Source organism: Pan troglodytes, chromosome 11 (assembly GCF_028858775.2).
Source record: "Pan troglodytes isolate AG18354 chromosome 11, NHGRI_mPanTro3-v2.0_pri, whole genome shotgun sequence".
NCBI lineage: Eukaryota > Metazoa > Chordata > Mammalia > Primates > Hominidae > Pan > Pan troglodytes.
The window spans coordinates 33,469,294-33,478,495 of NC_072409.2; positions in this window are offsets into that span (position 1 = coordinate 33,469,294).

Consider the following 9,202-nt stretch of genomic DNA (forward strand, 5'->3'; position numbering starts at 1 on the left):
ATACTTGTGATATTTGGTAATATTTAGATTTTTCCTTTTTTTTTTTTTTTTTTTTTGAGATACAGTCTCGCCCTGTTGCTCAGGCTGGAGTGCAATGGCGCTATCTCGGCTCCACCTCCTGGGTTCAAGTGATTCTCCTGCCTCAGCCTCCTGAGCATCTGAGATTACAGATGCACACCACCACACCTGTCTGATTTTTTGTATCTTTAGTAGAGACGGGCTTTCACCATGTTGGCCAGGCTCGTCTCAAACTCCTGACCTTGTGATCCACTGGCCTCAGCCTCCCAAAGTGCTAGGATTATAGGCGTGATTCTCAAATGTTCTTTTTTTTTTTTTTTTTTTGAGATGGAGTCTCACTCTGTTGCCCAGGCTGGAGTGCGTTGGTGGGATCTTAGCTCACTGCAAACTCTGCCTCCCAGATTCAAGTGATTCTCTCATGCCTCAGCCTTCCAAATAGCTGGGATTACAGGCATGGGCCACCATGCCAGACTAATTGTTGAGGTTTCTCTATTTTGGCCAAACTGGTCTGGAACTCCTGGCCTCAAGTGATCTCCCCGCCTCGGCCTCCCAAAGTGCTGGGATTATAGGTGTGAGCCACTGCGCTGGGCCAGAAGTTCTCTTTATAATCAGGAATAGAACAAGCCTTCTGGCTACTTGCTTTTCTATTATACATTTAATTTGTCAAGTCCTAGCCCCCCCTCCACCCGCAGTAAGACAAGAAGTTGTAAGATATAAGACAATGTTATTGTGTACAAGAAAATTTCAAGATAACTAACAAATTACTAACCCTTTTAAGTGAGAACAGCTGGGAGAAAAAAACTGCAATTGTACAATAATCAATTTTATTTCTATCACCACCAACAAAGGACCAACATTAATTTGCTAAAAGATACCACTTACAGTGGTTTAAAAAAAAAAGACATGCAAAAGCTTTACAGAGCAAAATACAAAACTTCATTGAAAATCATAGGCCGGGCACGGTGGCTCAAGCCTATAATCCCAGCACTTTGGGAGGCCAAAGCAGGCGGATCACTTGAGGTCAGGAGTTTGAGACCAGCCTGGCCAATGTGGTGAAACCCCATCTCTACTAAAAACACAAAAAATTAGCTGGGCATGGTGGTGGGTGCTTGTAATCCCAGCTACTTGGGAGGCTGAGGCAGGACAATCGCTTGAACCTGGGAGGCGGAGGTTGCAGTGAGCCGAGATCGCACCACTGCACTTCAGCCTGGGCAACAGAGTGAGACTCCGCCTCAACAAACAAACAAACAAACAAACAAACAAACAAAAACAAGTAAGCACACAAAACTTCTGTACATTAACAATAGAAAACATGAAAGTGAAAAGACAAGGCACAGACTAGAAAGATATTTACAACTCAAAGAGAGACAAAGGATTAGTGTTCAGAACATTTAACATTATACATCAATAAGACAAAGACAAGTGATACATTTTAATGATACAATATAAAATGAAAAAAGACATAATTTGGCAATTCCTGGAAGAGGAACTTTGAATGGCTAATGTGAGAAGATTTTTACCCTCACTGGTAATCATGGAAAAATACTAATTAAAACAACAAAAAATTGTTTCACACTTATTTGATTGGAAACATTTAAAAGAACAATAATATCAAGTTTTGTCAGCCAGGTGTGGTGACTCAGGCCTGAATCCCAGCTTTGGGAGGCTGAGGTGGAAGGATGACTTGAGGCTAGGAGTTCAAGAACAGCCTGGGCAACATACAGAGACCCCAACTCTACAAAGAGAAATTTTTATATATGTAATGTCAAAGATGTTGAGCCACAGAAAATCTCATCTACTATTGATGTTAATGTAACTTGATTCTGTTTGGCAATATCATAAAAGTCAAGATTACAAAGCAAGTTCACTCTGGGCATACATTCTAGAGAAGCTCTTGTATATATGCATAAAAGGACATGTCAAAAATATTCATGACATTCATGATGATGACAGCCAAAAATAGAAAACAATATAAAATGTCCCTTAAGAGAAGAATGGATAGTTGATTACTTCATTCACTGGAATATTACAAAGCAAATGAAATTACTTATTTTATTTTGTTTTTTGAGATGGAGTCTCACTCTGTGGCCCAGGCTGGAGTGCAGTGGCATGATCTCGGCTCACTGCAACCTCCACCTCCCAGGTTCAAGCGATTTTCCTGCCTCAGCCTCCCGAGTAGCTGGGATTACAGGCGTCTGCCATCATGCCCGGCTAATTTTTTATATTTTTAGTAGAGATGGGGTTTCACCATGTTGGCCAGGCTGGTCTTGAACTCCTGACCTCAAGTGATCCACCCGCCTCGGCCTCCCAAAGTGTAGGGATTACAGGTGTGAGCCACCGCGCCTGGCCACTTGCAAATGAAATTACAAAGAAAATGAATATTATAAAGAAAATGAGTAACTGCATTATCAACATGTATAAATCTCAAAAACATAATTTGTGCAAGAGCAAGTTACAGAATGATGTCTACAGTGTCAGTATGATACCACATATAAAATTTGGAACATACAAAAGAATACTAGTTATTGATTATGGACACTTTTATGTAGAAAATATAAAAAGCTCGTATGGGATTAATAAACACCAAATTCAGGGGAAAGGAAGGAAATAAAATTGGAAGGAACTTCAAACATGTCTGTAACATTTTATTTCTTTATTTCTTGAAATTGTCCATCAAAAAGAAAAAAAAGGAAGGAAAAGACGGACCAGTTTGGGGAACTGAAGTTACACTTACATTTTCTTTCTTTTTTTTTTTTTTTCTAAGATGGAGTTCCTCTCTTGTTGCCCAGGCTGGAGTACAATGGCACTATCTCAGCTCACTGCAACCTCCGCCTCCTGGGTTCAAGCGATTCTCCTGCTCCTACTCAGCCTCCTGAGTAACTGGGATTACAGGCATTGTGCCACGACGCCTGGCTAATTTTGTATTTTTAGTAGAGACGGGGTTTCTCCATGTTGCTCAGGCTGGTCTCGAACTCCCAACCTCAGGTGATTTGCCTGCCTCAGCCTCCCAAAGTGCCGAGATTCCAGGCATGAGTCACTGCACCCAGCCACACTTAACATTTTCAAATAACTTTCTGAGTTTATCTTATAATTCAATCCAATGAGCCATCACTCACTACAGGATCTCCTTGGCACTGAGAACTAAAGCAGGTAGGATCTTGCTGACAGCCATCTGTGCAGCTTTGTGTCTCCACATTCCTGCAACACAGTGGGACTGGTGGAGACAACATGGTTAGCTGACACTAAGTGTCCTAAATTTGGCCAAAAAATTCTTACTCTAGGAGTGGAGCAGGTGCAGGCTGAGAGCATGGCTTTCTACTACAGGTCTATGGTTAATGCAGAGAGAAGGTGCAATTGTAAGCACTAAACACATCTCTCCATTGGCGTCTTCAAATCAAAACGCCAGATTAATCTATTGGAATTATATATACCAGTGAGTTGGCAGGTGAGCCAAATTCTTACATGAGAGTCTCTTCTCTCCCTTGCAATCAGTTTTCAGTTTTAGAAAAGATGTTTTTTGTACCTTTTTTAAAGGATTGAAATAGCAAGAGATCCACCTGCAGAGAACGTATTGTATTTTGCTATATTAAAGCTATTTAACTGAAAATCCAGTTCTGATGAAAAGTTTTAACCCTTGTTTTCTTATTATTTTAGTAACACATTGTCACTATAATAATTGGCTATTGAAAAATGTGTCTTTTTTTTTTCGTAACAAGAACACATAGGACTTGTTTTCTGGTTTCCACCTTCGACTTCATACCTTGAATCACAGGTCCTCCTGGATTCTCAATAATGTGTATGAGAATGCCTTTCCATTTATCAGCAAACAAGACTTATTAATTAGGAACCCACATTTGCACACTACTCTACTGAGCACCTAATGAGTAGGTTTTATTTTATTTTATTTTATTTTACTTTATTTTATTTTATTTGAGACCGAGTCTCGCTCTGCCACCCAGGCTGGAGTGCAGTGGTGTGATCTCGGCTCACTGCAGCCTCCACCTTCCGGGTTCAAGCAATTCTCCTGCCTGAGCCTCCTGAGTAGCTGGGACTACAGGTGCATGCCTCCACGCCCGGCTAATTTTTTGTATTTTTAGTAGAGACGGGGTTTCAACGTGTTGCCCAGGTTGGTCTCGAACTCCTGAGCTCAGGCAATCTGCCCACCTTGGCCTCCCAAATTGCTAGGATTACAGGCGTGAGCCATCGCGCCCAGCCTATGAGTAGGTTTTAAAAAAGACACCATCTTTACATGATAGAGCCTAGAGTTGTGTAAGCTTTTCAGTCTTCCTCTTTGGACATACTGTTTTTGCTAATCATTTTATAACCTCTAAATTGTTGGAATTGTTTGAGGCCAGGACTATAACCCCGTTCATGCCTTGGCTGAAGGTGGTAGGAAAGAGTTTCTCTGTCTTTAAGGAAAGCCTGCTTAGCTTTTGGCCATGGGCAATTGACTTTTCACCTTCTCAGCTGGTTTACACACAAGATTCTCTGTGAGGCAAAAAGCCAGATACAGCCTATTTCAATTGCCTCGCACCCGGAGAAGGGAAAAGTGGTCCATCTTTACACCATGGTGTAGAGCTGCAGCAAACAGAAAATCTTCAAGGCAGTGTCAGCAGCTAATAATATCCACCCACACACACTTGAATTCACTTTATGGGGCTTACTCCCATATGAAGTAATGCCAAAAAACATTGACCTGTATAAACATGATCAAGTTCTATTATCATACCACTGGAATAAACAGCAGCAGTTTAGAAAAAAAAAAAAAGTTCTTAGTTAACAGAACTATGATCAACATACTTTTATGTGAGGGGCTCCATTTCTACCAACAAAGAGAGCGATGTTTTAAGAGTGAATTTCTCGCTTAAACCTTGTTACTTTAGTTAGTTTATCAATGTTTAGCCCTGGCTGCTGATTTTTGGCTAGCATGGCTTTCCAGGGCAGAGGTTTCAGACTCCCAGGCAGGTGAGGACTTAGGTCTCTCCGAGAAATGATGTAGTAGAGCTTTCTCATTTGAAAGAACAGGAAATCAGGCAACAAAGGTTACTAAGGGTCAGGATGACTCATGCAGCCATATGCATGAGGGCTATATAGGGAGCTGTGAGTATGGAGGTGGGCGGAGTCTGCCAGTAAGAGGCACCAACGCCTCACCACCTTCCCAGAGGACCATGTGAGAGATTGATTTTTTTCTCTACTTTTTGTTGGTGGGATGTGAAATATTGTTAATCACCAAATGCTGACTATCCACATGGATAGTGGGAACTCTTGGGGTGGGCAAAAATTATTTCTTTGGGCTCATTCTCCTATCCAGAGAGCTGGGAAATTAGACGCTTCGTAGCCTGGTCATTTCTGATTTCCAAGTACTCTATCCACATGGTATCAAAAAGAACTATTCCTTTTTTTTATTTTTCTTTTTTTCTTGTTTCCATTTTCCCTCCCTCCCTCCCTCCTTTCCTTCCTTCGTTCCTTCCTTCCTTCCTTCCTTTCCTTCCTTCCTACCTTCTTCCTTCCTTCCCTTTCCTCCGTCTTTTTATGCAGCCAGCCAGCCAGCCAATATTTACTGAGTACTTTCCACAGCCATAAGCAAATGGCTGTGGTCCAGGAATAGAGAGGGTCGAAGCCTTTTCCAGGGGGGCAGGGCCAGAGTCATGCAGAGAAGTGAGGGAGCTGACAAGAGGTGGCAACCTGTAGGAGGTGAAGGGTGATGGAGAAGGAGGAGTCAGGGATAACTTCTGACTGGAAGACTTTTCCTCCCCATTTTGTATAGATCTACAGTCTCTGCTACAAACTCTGGAACTTGGGTATCACCAGAAACAAATGAAATGTGAAAGATATTGTCTATCTATCTATCTATCTATCTATCTATCTATCTATCTATCTATCTATCTATCTAATCTATGTATCTATGTATCTATCTATGTATCTATGTATCTATCTATCTATCTATCTATCTATCTATCTATCTATCTATATCTATCTATCTTTAAAATGCTTAGACACATGCACTAAGGTTCTGCTGGGCAAAATTTTCACTTGATAACTGTCATCAATCAATATGCTGTCATCAAGTGATTGTGCACCAGTTTACATAGTCAAAAGTTATAAGAAGCAAAAATGGCTTAACTGTATCAATGAGCCCTAAAAAATCATACAAGACAAGCTAGTGAAACAGAACAGAGACTCAAGGAGACCAAGTCTAAAGACAGAGAACACTGATGAAATAGAAGACGAATTGGGAATGAGATATGTAAAAATACCCTGGGACTAATTATATAGAAATGCTGAGGATATATCATTCATGAACCTGTAAAAGCATACAAGAAATATTTTTCTAACAAAGAACACCTCAGTGCATGATAGTTAACAATGCATGACTGTCTGATAGAAGGATTTCTCTTGATTCACTGTTGGAGATGCCTGCTCTAGCATAAAAGCTGTTTACAGGAAACAGGCAGAGCTGAGAGTTGCAGAGAATATGTGCAGGAGGACAATTCAGTATAAATGTCTCTGTATTGCTAAATCCAATCACAGAACCATATGTTGCTCTCTCAAGTGCTTGATTATTGAACTCATTCAGTGAATCTAAGAACGTAATTGTTAATTTTGCGTACAATAAAATGTGTAAATAATTAAATGCATTAAGACTTTGGTAAATCTATTAAAATATGATAGCATGTGGAGGTGGAAAGCACCAGGGAAGGACAGGGAAGGGTGAGCATTCAGCTGGGGAGGTCCCATGCTGGTAGTTACCTTCTGTATCCCAGAATGTGACAAAGAGGTCCCGAAGACTGAAACACCAAGGACAGTTGATGTTTTTGTCTTGAATGTTCTACTTCCTATGGTAGGCGCATATCCTAAAGTAAATTTAGAAAGATTTCTAGTAATAAGAATAAAAGCAAAAGTACGTTTGTCTTTAGTGCTAGAAAGGGGGATGTAGCTAGCAGGAGTCACCTTAGGTCACTTGAATCACGATTCAGTAGTCTTCCTTCTTCATCACACAACTTAATATTTTACTGCAGTTGTTTATTTTTAATTTTATTACAGAAAAATTCACTCTTTTTAGTGTGTATTTCCACGTGCTTTGAAACATACATACAGTCATGGAATCACCACCAAAATTAAAATGCGGAATTGCTCCACACCCGAAAAAGCACCCTTGTGCTGTCTCTTTGTAGTCAACGCTTCCTCTCACCTTTAAACCCTGGAAACCACTGATCTATCCTCTGACTCTTTAGCTTTGCCTTTTCCAGAATAACATGAAAATGGAATCATGTAGTAACACAGCATCTTTTACATTAGGGAATTTAAAACAAAAGCAAGTAAACAAGCAAAAACAAAAACTAGAGCCCCATTCCCTGAATATTCTGGTTAAGTAAAATTTACTATGTCAGACACCTCACATCTTCGTAATACTTCTCAAAATATTTTTCCCAATCAAAGCAACTTTTGTTTTTCTTTCTCTTGGTCCTTGCCCTCAATTGCTTAAGAATTTGAGAAGAAGAGAGGGTAACTTTGCATTTGTTTCCTGTGTGATCATGACAGTAATTTGGCTGTACAGAGGAGATTGCTTTGTAATATTTTGTCTGGGGGTGAGGCAATGTTGGTGTTTTTCTAGCAATTTTGTAAATATAATCTGAACTAGAGAGGAAAACTCACTCCATGGTGTCCAATTAGAATTTTTCTGAAAGAGAGAAGATAAAAAGGGAGTGGGATGAAGCATAGTTAGGCACATAAAAATTAGAAAAAACTCTAAGGACACTCATTTGTGATTGTCAGCTTCCTACATAAAGGAATATAAAATTCTTGAAACATGAAATTGCAAGGCATGCAAGGGAAAACCAATGCATGTGGGTTTGTTTGGATGCACACACAAATTCAACTGCCTGCTTCATTGAGGCAGGCAGACCAGCTCAAGGTGCAGCAGGAGTTAGTTGTTTTAATTTCCAACACTCTTTCTGCTCTTATCTTCATGATCTAGAGCACATTAAATATAAAAATGAAGGCCAGGTGTGGTGGCTCACGCCTGTAATCCTAGCACTTTGGGAAGCCAAGGCGGGCGGATCACCTGAAGTCAGGAGTTTGAGACCAGCCTGGTCAACATGGTGAAACCCCATCTCTACTAAAAATACAAAAATTGGCCAGCCATGGTGGTACGTACATGCCTGTAGTCCCAGCTACTCAGGAAGCTGAGGCAGGAGAATTGCTTGAACCCAGGAGGCAGAGGTTACAGTGAGCTGAGGTGGCGCCACTATGCTCCAGCCCACGCAACAAGAGCAAAACTCCATCTCAAAAAAGAAACAAAATGAACGTTACAAGAGCAAAATTTTACCTTCACTTTCCCTTCACAATTATTGCTTTTAATTAAAAAAAAGGGGGGTGGTGGTGGTTGGGAATGTGGGCTTATTTGGTTTCATTCCATAAACTATGGAACTGACATTACATATTGGGGGTCAGGGTGGGGTATAATAATATAATATAGGCTGCTGCTGGCCTTTCTCATCTTACTAGGTCATATTTATTGTGCATCCACACTGGAATAGGACAGCTGCTGTTTGGCTGCTGCTATCTTGGTGTAATTTCTTTCTAGTATGTCACCTTGCTTTTCCTACCAATTATTAAATCATTTGCATCAACCCCTTGTATATGTCTGAGGTTTGGGCTCTGCCTTTGTGCTTATCACCAGTATTAAACATAGGAGCACCAAAGGGCACCAAGGGAAACACCACATAAACACAGTGATGGATATAGTGGCATAGCAACCCAGGGGGTGCAACATATGGGTTAGAGCCTCATGTTTTCTCAACTTTCAAGTTGTGATAGAATCAGGGCCCTCACAAGCTATAAACATAGATTTTTATCTGCAAATGCATTATATTCGAAGTCTTGCCCAAATCTGTTATGTTTTATTAATAAAAATAAAACTAAATTTAGTTGTGCATGAAATAAATCTAACTTTTAAGATAGGAAAAAAATCATAAAATTGGTGAATTTGATGTTCAATCGCTGGCATCAGATGGTGAACAGATGGTTTATAAACACATAGCACAGGAAACAGCATGGGTTTACTAAGAGCAAGGCATGCCAAACTAACCTTCTTTCCTTTTATGATAGAGTTGACACTGAGAGGAGAGAAATTTTTAAAAATAGTGTATCTTGATTTCAGTCAGGATAAAATGTTTCCTTG